At 46.0% G+C, this 8,838-nt stretch overlaps 1 long non-coding RNA gene across 1 annotated transcript; it reads right to left on the minus strand.

The window, feature by feature from the left end:
• Positions 1–1,519: 1,519 nt before the first annotated feature.
• On the minus strand, positions 1,520–8,532 carry LOC149128607 (uncharacterized). The gene is made up of 5 exons (XR_016221924.1): positions 8,431–8,532; positions 6,946–7,044; positions 5,999–6,174; positions 4,381–5,631; positions 1,520–4,227 (listed from the first exon to the last, which is right to left on the minus strand). It is a non-coding gene; the product is annotated as an uncharacterized LOC149128607 (long non-coding RNA).
• Between the last annotated feature and the right edge of the window lie 306 nt (positions 8,533–8,838).

Raw genomic sequence — 8,838 nt, forward strand, 5'->3', positions numbered from 1 at the left:
CTTGTCCCATTTGGGTGATGCTTGTGTGACTTACCACAGTGTTGACATCATGAATTCTTGCCACATTATTAAAGAACAAGCAGATTTTATTTTCAGCATTGTGATGTTAGTTCCTACTTAGGTGGTAATTGTAGATGGAAAATCTTTTGCTACAAAGCTAAATACTTTCCTAAATAAGACATTTAGGAAAAGTAGCTTGACTAAAATATATAGATAGTGAGATTATGTATAAATGTACAACAAAAGAAGGCTGAATGTTCAGACTCTCTATTTAGAGCCTGTAAGCAACTATTAAGCCAATGCTATCTTGGATTCCTTTGTCATTTATTTCATTGTATTGGAAATTTTCTAATTATTAGATTTTAATTTATATAAGTTGAGTCTGCAAAGCAATAGGTATTTCTACTGTTTTCTTTCCTGTGATATAAAACTTTTTTTTTTTTTTTTGGACAGGCAGAGTGGACAGTGAGAGAGAGAGACAGAAAAGTCTTCCACTTGCCGTTGGTTCACTCCCCAATGGCCGCTACAGCCAGCGCACCGTGCTGATCCAAAGCCAGGAGCCAGGTGCTTCTCCTGGTCTCCCATGGGGTGCAGAGCCCAAGCACTTGGGCCATCCTCCACTGCACTCCCTGGCCACAGCAGAGAGCTGGCCTGGAAGAGGGGCAACCGGGACAGAATCCAGCGCCCCAACTGGGACTAGAACCCGGTGTGCCGGTGCCGCAAGGCAGAGGATTAGCCTAGTGAGCCGCGGCGCCGGCTACAAAACTCTTAAAAATGATTTATGTTTTATAAAACCAAGCCTTAAAATGATTAGATAAATTTGTAAACATTAGTTGGAATGGATTCATTACTTGTATAATAAACGATTTCTTTTGCCTACTAGGTCATAGGGCCTGAGGATACAAAGCTGAGTAAGGCCTTTTAAAAATATATATTTGAACCGGCGCCGCGGCTCACTAGGCTAATCCTCCGCCTAGCGGCGCCGGCACACCGGGTTCTAGTCCCGGTTGGGGCGCCGGATTCTGTCCCGGTTGCCCCTCTTCCAGGCCAGCTCTCTGCTGTGGCCAGGGAGTGCAGTGGAGGATGGCCCAGGTGCTTGGGCCCTGCACCCCATGGGAGACCAGGATAAGTACCTGGCTCCTGCCATCGGATCAGTGCGGTGCGCTGGCCGCAGCGCGCCGGCCGTGGCGGCCATTGGAGGGTGAACCAACGGCAAAAGGAAGACCTTTCTCTCTGTCTCTCTCTCTCACTGTCCACTCTGCCTGTAAAAAAAAAAAAATATATATATATATATATATATGTATATATATATTTGAAAGACAGTTATAGAGACAGGGAGAGATGGAGAGAGAGATCTTCTATCCACTGGTTCACCTCCCAGATGGCTGCAATTGTCAGGGCTAGGCCAGACCAGAGCAGGAGCTTCATCTGGGTGTCTCACATGGTTGCAAGGGCCCAGGTACTTGGGCTATCATCAGCTGCTTTCCCAGGTGCATTGGCAAGGAGCTGGATTGGAAGTGGAGCGACTGGGACTCGGAATGGCACCCATATGGGATGCTGATGCTACAGGCAGCGGCTTAACCCACTGCACCATAACACCAGCCCCAGCTGTGTAAGTCTTGAATTACTTTCATTTTAATAGAAAATTTGGGATTATATCCCTTTTCTTTCCTAACAATAGACTTTAAGCATCATTTGAAAAACACAAGTGTTTGGACTTAGTTCATTTTGCAAATATTGTACTGTGGTACAAGTCTCATGACCAAGCCTAACCTCTGTGGACCAGGGAGAACAGTTGTCCCTCCTGTCATCAGGGGATTGATTCCAAGACCCTCATTGATACCAAATTCTGCAGATGCTCATATCCCTCGTATAAGACAGTACTGTGTTTGCCTTTGATCTACTCACATCCTCCATATACTTATTTTACTTTTTATTATTTTGAGATAGCATTTTTAATTTATGTTGCAGCCAAAGGGTTAATGCTTCACTAAGTAGAGTTCAACAAATAAAAAGTAAAAAGACTAAATTAAGCAGGAGTATATAGGCAAGGGCTATAAACAATAACCAAATGAACAAATGTCTGTTTCACCCATGTACAGTAAATTTTAAGATAGTCACAGCTCATCAAGATATCATTTTTTAATTTTTTTATTTTTTGACAGGCAGAGTGGACAGTGAGAGAGAGAGACAGAGAGAAAGGTCTTCCTTTGCCGTTGGTTCACCCTCCAATGGCCGCCACGGCCGGCGCGCTGCGGCCGGCGCACCGCACTGATCCGCTGGCAGGAGCCAGGTACTTATCCTGGTCTCCCATGGGGTGCAGGGCCCAAGTACTTGGGCCATCCTCCACTGCACTCCCTGGCCACAGCAGAGAGCTGGCCTGGAAGAGGGGCAACCGGGACAGAATCCGGCGCCCTGACCGGCACTAGAACCCGGTGTGCTGGCGCTGCAAGGCGGAGGATTAGTCTAGTGAGCCACGGCGCCGGCCGATATATCATTCTTAATTTTTAAAAGTATTTTTATTTATTTGAAAGGCAGAGGGAGAGAGAAAAGGCAGAGGGAGAGAAATCTTCCATCTGCTCATTTGCTCCCCAAATGGCTGCAATGGCCAGGGCTGGGCCAGACCGAAGCAAGGAGGCAGGAACTTCATCCAGTCTCCCACGTAGGTGCTAGGGCTCAAGTACTTAGGTCATCTTCTGCTGTTTTACAAGGTGCATAAGCAGGGAGCTGGGTTGGAAGTGGAGCAGTGGGCACTTGAACCGGTGCCTGTATGGAGGCTGGCATTTTGGGCAGTGGCTTTACCCGTTATGCCACAGTACTGGCACTACATATCATTAACAATTTCACAAATAATTTAAACAAGTTACATAGAACACTATATTTTAAGGAAAACTGATAGATACAGGCATTTCTTTGTTTTTTAGTTTTTGTTATATATTATTTTAAACAAAAAACATTTGGCTTAGATTTGTCCAGAGAGTTATAGTAGCTAACCCTGTAATATATCACAATTTGCTCTTGGTCACAAATGTTCAAACCACTCCTAGCTCAGGGCATATGATTTTGTGATCGCTTGAGCTCCCTTGAAAAACATCATGGTTTGTTTCCATATCATCTCAAATTGGATGTTTATCTCAATTTTATGCCAATTTATTATTCACTGAAATATAACTTTTGAGGTACTTTCTAGAATTTTTATCTTAAAACTTGGGAAGTTTGGCTTCTGATACATGAGAGTCTCGGAAGAGCATAACAGATCAACAACTCTGTTTTAAATAATTTCTTCAGTATATAGCAATGTATGCTGAACAAATGTTTTTATTAGTAGAATGCATCAAAGTTCATTAACCTCATATATTTACAACTATGTTAAATCATCAGTAGCAAAGAATGTATATCTTCATGAGCTTTTTTTCATTTTGTGTTTTTGTTTGATTATTCAATATGTAATTTTTTCCTTAAATTTACTGCACATGAAAAGATCAGACTAATGCTCCCTTGTAACTCCTACCTTTGCCACTAGATGTCACTAGTGCTCAAATTAAGATGAGTTCCAGATTAAGCATATAATTCTCAGCTTCTTTCTCTTCCTTTCTTTGAAGGTAGTAAGCATGCCAGCCATGTTTAATGAAGAGAATACACCTGACATACCAGGTGGGCATCTCAGGAAGGAACTGAGAGCCCAGTCTGTTTCTCCTCTGCTCTCCCTCTCTGGGATATGGTTAGGTGGAGGGCTCACTGGTGTGGAATTTCCTTAAATTCCTCCCAGAACTTCATAACAGACTGAATAGGCCCTGGTGTATGGTGAAGAAGGCTCTTCTAAGCTGCCCCAGTGAGACAGTTGGGACTCAAGATTATCAAACAAGGACAAGACTTGATGGTCTGCGTCCAAGCTTGTTTCTACATTTCTTCTCTCACTCCACCACCCATTTTCCTTAAATTCTGATTTTCTCCAATGCACCTTACACACACAGGCTAATGTCTACCTAGCTACCTTAGCATTACCCTCTCAAGAGAAGTAATCCCTAAACTTATGGAGGTAACATGGGTGAAGGGCGGTCTTCCAGTGGGCATAGAGCTGGTTATGGGTATTCTTGCTTTCTGTGTCGGTGTTTGAGAGTGACCTTGGAAGATGGTCCTGCATGATCCGGAAGGCTGGTCACATCATCTGATAGGATAAGCTGGAAGTCCTGCCTCACAGCTGTCTGGAGCTGGACGGCTTTTATTCTGTTAGAAACAAAATGACAGAATACATTAAAAATACATGGCATAGAGACCAGCAGTAATATTATGGGAACTCTGGGAGTCACATTCTGGTTCTCTATTTTTTAAAGACAGTTACACAGAGAGAGGAGAGGCAGAGAGAGAGAGAGATCTTACATCTGCTGGTTCACTCCACAGATGGCCACAATGGCTGGAGCTGCATTAATAGGAAGACAGAAGCCAGGAGCTTCTTCTGGGTCTCTCACGTGCGTGCAGGGGCCCAAGGACTTGGGCCATCTTCTACTGCTTTCCCAGGCCATAGCAGAGAGCTGGATCAGAAGTGGAACAGCTGGGTCTTGAATCAGCACCCATATGGGATGCCGGAACTTCGGGCCAGGGCTGTAATCTGCTGCGCCACAGTGCCGGCCCCAGGGTTCTGTGTTTTGTGGACTCTGGCCACCATGCACCTGGCACTGGCAGTTGCAGATGTTTCTATGGAGCCCCAGAGGTTGGGGAGAGCACAGTCTGATGTCTGCCAAGTGGCCAGAAGGTGACTCGACCGCCCAACCACGGCCCCCCGCGTTCTCTCCACTTCCCACAGGCTGCGGTCCAGAGACTCAGGCACAGGCAGTGGTACTGGTCGCAGAGGGGAGGACAGTTGCTGGAGTGAGTTTTGTGGGTTCTTTTCCTCAGCATAGTATAGAAATAAACAGCCAGGAAACAATTTGCAGAGAGGCAGAGCTTCTTTTTGATTGGCAAATTAGAGAATAAACCTCGGGTCTGAGAGGAGACCAGGTAGAGTGCCCGAGCGGAACATTAGCTTTGAAGAAGTGTCCTAGGTTTTTAAGGCATTCTGTCTGTTCACTGGGTCATCCCATCGGGAGTGCCTATTGGATGGGGAGGAGTATTTCATGTATGTATGTTGACTGACTTGAGGTTCATAGATATAGCAGGAGTCTCCTGGAGATGGTCTGCTCCCACTTAGGGGTTCAGCCCCCTCCTCTGCCAGCTCTGGGTGAAAGGTTGCAACCATTCTGAAGATATGATTTGAAGCTGCAAAGTCGCACATGTAGCACAAGAAGCTATTAGTTGGGGAGGTGCTGGACTGTCTGGAGACAAGTTTCCAGCCACAGCTGGCAGCCTGCTTGTGAAGGGCATCCTGCCTATGTCTGAGGGGCCCACAGACCCCAGCCCCGCTGGATGGCCTCAAACACCACCTTCTTTTAACCTACACCCTACTACTGTAGGGACTTGGGGGTATTGATGTGATTCCTGCTACTTCCTATTGGCAGGGAGTCACTGTCCTAGGGTCCCTGAAGGGTGTGGAAGGTTGAGGGTTGTGGTGGTGGCCACCCAGGTTGCTTAGCAGAATGAAGTCTCCATACAGGGTTCCATCTGAAAGACATCTGCATCTTGATGGATTCTAACCTTTGAGAGACAAAGATGACAAGGCAGTTAAAGATGCATGGACCAAACATTTGAGTAAGAAGGAGCATATGGAACAGGCCCAGCAGAGAAAGTACCCCTGCCGTGGATGGCAACCAGGATTTTAGTTGTTCCCAAACCTGATCTGTCAGGTGGGTTTAACTGACAGGCTTTGTAACCACGCTGCCTTTTGTAGGATAGGATGTGATCTGTTCGTGTGTCTACAGCTCCTGAAGTGTTGATACAGAAGCAACAAGAGGTGTTTGCTACCACGCATCCTCCTCCCTGTTGAGCTAGCATGTAGTCCAAAGCAAGTCTGGGTGTTCTCTAAGAAGAAACAGCGGGACATACGGAATTTCTCCCCACTTGCCTTTGCGCCTACAGAAGAGATCTAGTTGGAGTATGGTGTTATGGTTGAGACTTCCTGTGGAGGTCAGGTCTCTCTGTTGTTAAGGGGGTATTTGGGCAAGGTCTTGATGCAGACAAGTCAGGACATTCTTCCTGAGGATCTGGGGGTCAAAGTGGTCCCAGTCCTTGAGGATGCATCTGTTAGGTGAAATAAAAGAGAGAGAGTGGGTTGTCTAGAGAGGTCTCCTCCTCTTCCCTATACAACCCTAACATGAAGACTGAGCCTGGCAGGCACTGGGAGGTGAACCCAGTCTGGTTCCTGGGGTGCAACCCTTGTGAGTGGTCATTAGAGGGATGGCCTTGCTGTCCACCGAGATGGGCCTTACAAATGTGAGGTTTTCGCTCCTACCCTTGTCTTGGTTTATCCCACCCCTAGTCTCCACTCCTTTGCCTCCCATGGTGAGGGCCTTGATAAAACGGCCTATCTCCCCAGTAATGCTGCTACCTCCAACTCTCAAAGCAGCCTTTCATACCAAACTATCGGAAGGTCGAGCCAGTCCTGACCAGTGACATCTCAAAGACCTTTAAAATCTATGCCTCCTATGGACTCCCTGTTCTTTCAGGGCTTAGGCAAGTTAAGAAAAGCTACTGTGTCCTAAAAACAGCCTCATGTTTTTCTCCCAGGCTCCTTACAAGCTTCTGTCTCAAGACCTCTTGTGGGGAAACAGGGAGTAGGCACAGTGACCTGATAGGGGTAAAAATCATTGGGGAATTATCTGAGCACTTTACACACAGAGTCCTTTTACTGTTACAGAAACCTGGTCGAGTGGAACTTTGTTCTGACAGGCACTAGAAACTAGAGGATCAGGAGCAGTTTATTAACCCCAGCAGGCTCAATAGGAAACATTTCCTGACAACTGAACCCTGAGCCTAGGTTTCACAATATTTATAGGTTCATCGGCATCATACCTTAATCATTACAGCATTGATGGGTTTAAATGCAGCCTGTGTGACGTGGGACCACACCTCCAAAGGTCAGTGGGTTTGGCATGTTTGCAAAGGAGATACCTGGGGTAGATTTATAGGGCAGATTTATGACTAGAGTTACAGAGAACAGAGCATCTCCCCTCTCTAGACAAGGTAACTGCATACAACTGCTTTACCAGATAATTGGGATTAGCTGCTTTTTCAGTGTCAAGTATTGACTTTCCTTCCTTTATCTCTTACTTACTATTGCAAAACCCCCATTACTTTCACAGCAGATTAGATTCTAATTCTGTGTGTCGCTCCCCGTCTTCGTGGAGGAACGACACAGGACCCTGCGTTGTTCTTTCGTCTGCTCGGCCCTCCCGGGTTTGCTGCTGGTCCTTCCCGGGTTGGCTGCTGGTCCTTCCCGGGTTGGCTGCTGGTCCTTCCCGGGTTGGCTATTGACCCTTCCACCTCCGTGGAAGGGCGGTTCCCCCTGGCCACATTCCCCACTTCCGCAGGGGAGCGGCACACCGCCGGCCAGCTCTCTCGGGGGCTGCACAGGTGTTCCTCTTAGATGTTCCCCTTAGATGTTCCTGGTGCATGCCGTCTCTCTCCTCCTTTATAGTCCTCTTCCACCAATCCCAACTCGGCTGCCCACACGCCGAGTACGCTGCTCTCCTCCAATCAGGAGCAGGTCCTGCTGTTTATTGGCTGAACTGGAGGCAGCTGGGTAGAAGCTGTTTTCTCCTCTCCCAGCGCCTTATTGTGGGAGAGCAGATGCATAGAATAAGTCTTAATTCCAGTAACTCAGTCCAGTCTGAGCTGCTCCCCACACTGTGTCAAAGAAAAATAGACTAATAACTTTTGTATCCAAAAATTTCTTTCTTTCATAACCTTCTGTGATTTCCTCATACCATCTGCAACTTACTTAAATCTTTCTACCTTTTTTCTTTCTTCTCTACTCTAGTCTAGAGTAAACTAGCCATTAGGATAAAGTAATTCTTATAAACCATGTCTTTATTTACAAATCTCTTTCACTTTAAACCTCTCTTACCAAGAACACATTTTATACTTGTGACCTTTTACCATCTACTGATTTCCTTGATTTACATTTCAGCCTTTGTTACATTCAAGCAGTTTTGAATTAGTTTTCATATGGATGACTTATGAAAATACACATTAGCAACCCAAATAGTCTCCCTTATAGGATTTAAGATACTAAGACTGTACATGTCCATATTTTTATTTACCTTTAGCCAAGTTTTATTTAGCAGCTATGCCTAAATGACTTAAACCACTTTACACTCAGTTCTCCAGTCAAGGCTCAATAATGGAAACAGAAAAACTCAAAACCTTAAAGACATGTGAAAACTCTTATATACCTGCATTAATTATAATAGCACAGAAAAAACTTTATCAGCATATTAGCCCCTTGCTTAGAACAATGACATACATCATGAAACAAAGAGGCAGAGAATCACTTACTCCTGTAGTCAAGAGCTGAAGGAAGAAGTTACCGTGAACTGCAGAGAAGGGAGAAAGCATAAAGGGAAGAGTGGACACACCTCAGACTCCGTGAAATATTCCTAACAGGACTGGCCGTGGGATTGGACAGGTGTGTTGTTCTGCCAGGTGCTCAATCTCCCATCGCTCATGATTGCCCACTATCTAGTTGTCCGAGTTTACCTGGAGGGCCAGTGTTTGTGTAGGTCAAGGCTAAGCTCTGCTTACATAGCAGTAGGCAGCGTGACCAGGCGTCCCTCCAAGAGAGAGGCAAGGTCCTCTAGTCACAGACTAGCCACCAGGAAGCCAGAGCGAGCCTGGGGGGCCTCCAGGCTCTCAGCCAACTGTCCTCCCTAGTTGCCTTCCCCTCTTTACAATCCCTCTGGAGTC

Source organism: Oryctolagus cuniculus, chromosome 1 (assembly GCF_051225735.1).
Source record: "Oryctolagus cuniculus isolate XC-2025 breed Fujian yellow rabbit chromosome 1, ASM5122573v1, whole genome shotgun sequence".
In the NCBI taxonomy this organism is placed as follows: domain Eukaryota; kingdom Metazoa; phylum Chordata; class Mammalia; order Lagomorpha; family Leporidae; genus Oryctolagus; species Oryctolagus cuniculus.